The sequence below is a fragment of the Phalacrocorax carbo genome, unplaced genomic scaffold (assembly GCF_963921805.1).
Source record: "Phalacrocorax carbo unplaced genomic scaffold, bPhaCar2.1 SCAFFOLD_84, whole genome shotgun sequence".
Lineage (NCBI taxonomy): Eukaryota > Metazoa > Chordata > Aves > Suliformes > Phalacrocoracidae > Phalacrocorax > Phalacrocorax carbo.
The window spans coordinates 139,247-142,476 of NW_026990531.1; the positions used below are offsets into that span (position 1 = coordinate 139,247).

At 45.8% G+C, this 3,230-nt stretch overlaps 1 long non-coding RNA gene across 1 annotated transcript; it reads left to right on the forward strand.

The window, feature by feature from the left end:
* The first annotated feature begins 299 nt into the window (after positions 1–299).
* LOC135311427 (uncharacterized) lies at positions 300–1,967 on the forward strand. Its single transcript, XR_010371062.1, has 3 exons — positions 300–398; positions 1,410–1,557; positions 1,643–1,967. It is a non-coding gene; the product is annotated as an uncharacterized LOC135311427 (long non-coding RNA).
* The last annotated feature ends 1,263 nt before the right edge of the window (positions 1,968–3,230 follow it).

Sequence of the window (3,230 nt, forward strand, 5' to 3'; positions counted from 1 at the left end):
GTTATACTATTAATACGCCTTTACATCTCAAAAAATTAACTACAGGTGCATGGCGGAGGCTTGGGCTCTGCTGCAGGAAGACACCGCTCAGTTAAAGGAGGAAGAGCTATTAAAAGACATGTATGACATCTGTCGGGGGATGGGACTAGTGGGAGACTTCCTGAGGCTGCCTTTCACAGACTCTGAACAAGTAAGTGTGGGCAAGAGGAAAATCTGAATCCCTTCTTTGCCAAGAGAAGAGGCAGGGTCATCAGATATGTTTTAAAATGTGTTATTTCTCATAGAAGTGTTTGGAGAAATTTTTACGGATTCATGAGATTCTTTTAGCCCGGCACCTGCAGCGTGCCAACTGTATGGCAGCACCACAGCTGAACCAGGCGATGAACGTTCATCTCATGGTAAGCGTAAAAGTCCTGCCAAGTGTGCCAGTTTCTCTCAGGGGTTACTGACCGGTTTAACAGCGCTCAGTAAGAATCCTGCTTTCTTTATCACACCCTTCTTTGAAATACTTGCAATAAGCCTCTGCACCTTACGTTACAGCTGAACCTAAAAGTTGAACAGAATGTGTCACTACTCCAAAGCTACCCCGTGCAGTTGGAAATTCTGTGTTCCAGGCTGTTGTTGACTCCACTTCGAACAGTTTGTTTGTGTCTGAGGATTAAATAAGTATCTCCTGTCAGCCACTCTTACCATTCAGATATTCAGCGACGTACGTTATGTAGCGTTCAGAAGATTGGAAGTTGTTTGGGTCACTGTGGAATGAAGAGTGTGTTGTATGTCATCGCTGGTATCTCGCACGCAACTCTGGGTGCCAACCCACAGGCAACGTTTGCATCATGGGTTGTTCTTTTTATTATTTCCTCAGGTTATAGCGTGAGGTCTGCAATTCCACAGCTTTTGTTTTACCACTTTTAGGACAGAAATTCTTACCTAACTTCTGAGTCTCAAAGTAGCCAGGTCAAATTCTGTGTTATGTGAACTTCTGTTGTGGTTCTGTGATCCATTTGCTGCTTTCCGGAACCATAGTTCTCCAGGGAAGCAAACTTGTGGGGTGGTTCTGGAAGGTTTAGGTCCTGCATTTGAAAGCTTCCATCCCGGGGGAAGGGGTGTGTAGGTAGCTTTCTCTTCCTCATTTTAATCCTCACTTCCTTTTGTCCAACGTAACCCGCCGCTGCCCTGGAGATTCAGTCACCTGGGGCAGTGGCGTTTCAGGAAAAACAAGGGAAAGGCTGCTGTTTTGTCAGCCGCGTGAAACTTGTGGGTGCTGACAAGCGTGTCAGAATGAGGTTCTGCAGGGTGCCGGCATGGTTTTAACTTAAAGTTGTAGGTTCTGCTATTATTCTAGTCTTCCTTCCACTTGGCTAAATATACAGGGTGAAACTTCTTGCTTTACGCTTTTTGTTCACCAGAATGATCGTGCTCCTCGCTGGAGACAGAGAGCAGTTGCCAGAAATTCTCTCTCAGCCCAGCACGGCAAGACCCTTCCTAGAGGTCAGAGGCAGCTGGCTGTAGAGAGAGCCAAGCCTTACCATCTGCCTTCATCCGGACCAAGAGAAGGTAATTTTTAGGGGGGGAACATAACGCACAACTCACCATCGCTTTGATTGCACAAGGCTGATCGTTTTTCCCTCGTGCTTTACAGCTGCAAGACCAAAGCCATTCTCAACAGTAACAAAACCAGCTAATGCAGGAAATGTGGATCCAAGGGCACCTTTCAGCAGTCGTGTGTTGGCCAAAGTTAGAGAGTTATGGGTAGGAAATGAGCAGAAACCCAGTTGAGAGAGAGTTTTTCTGTTATGATAATGTTTGTTATGCAAAATACATATATTTATATTATGGTAAATCTGTTTAGAGAATTTAAGAGAGCTGAAACTAAAACAATGATTACCATCAAGCTATTGGTGTACACATCTTGCTAGACTTGATTGTGTGATCAAATAGTGATCTCTTCCCACTTGCTGACACATTTCTGCTTTGTTTCTGCCTCTTTTACTTAAAAATAGGCAGAACGATAAAGAGCAGGAAAGAGGCCAGTAGCTGTCAGATGAGTTTCCTACAGGTGGTGTGGCCAAATCAACCCCAGTTCGGGTATATTTGGCCTTGAGGGCAATGAAGGTCAGTTACTGCCCTTCTCTGCTGTCCTTTTGCCATGAGAAAAGACCAAGACCTTGGGCAGATCGTACTATAAGGGCATGCCCGGCGTGCAAATAAGGCCGCAGATAACTAAGTAGTTTAATCCCCCATCAGAACCCCTTCTCATGGAAGATGACTCTCAGGGTTGTCAGCGCACTCCATTTATTTGCTGCAATTCATCCCTTCCCATGTAACCAACCATAAATAGCTTCTGGTGGGGAAGAAGCAAGCTCCAGGCAGAAGCCAACCCATAGCCTCTTGTGAGTTGTTAGGCAATGCTTGTAACCTCTTAGCCTAGGCCAGTCGGAAAATGCAATGAAAGAATAGAATTTCTCGTCGTAAGATAGCATTTGTTTCTTATGTTGTTGGTACTTTTGTCTTCTGTGCAAAACTTGCAGGTTTCCATCGCAGGAATGCTGTTCTCACCAAAGCAGTCACGATAATGAGTGCCTTTGAGATGCTCAGAGAGAAATGTTCTGCGGTTCCTTCTGAATTACAGCTGTTCCTCAAATAAAAAGCGTTTTCCAATGCACTGTGCTGTGTGGGTGACCCATACGTGAGGCAGAGGGAAAAATGCAGGTGACGGTTCCTGATGTGCCTGTTGGTTCAGGTCACTCACTCCTGGGCTGTGCATCACCCGGCATGGCTCAAGAGCAGGCTTATCCCACAGCAGCCATGGGTGTGGTGTGCCTTGCGTTGAACTTGGTTTAAACCCAGACTAGACCACGACTTATTAGTGACAGCCCGATCGCTGGTAGTTTGATACTACAATTGTAATGTTAATACACAGAGAGAGAGGGATGCAGGAAGTAGGTGTGTGATTTCTGTGAACACCGACAGCACAAGCGTAGATGACCCTAGGAATCCAGGGCACAGGAAAAGCTTTGCTTCTGATCTAGCCTATTGGTCTCATAGCAGCTTCCTGAAGGACGAGAACGGCACGCTCATCTCCGCAGGATCCAACAGTGATGTGGGCCAGGTAAGCCTTGAGTCAAAGAACCAACTGGAAGCAGCTGTCAGTAATACACAGTTGTGGGTCAGTCAGTTAGTTTATCTCCCATTATTAACATTCATGTAAATGTAACGAACGGGGGATG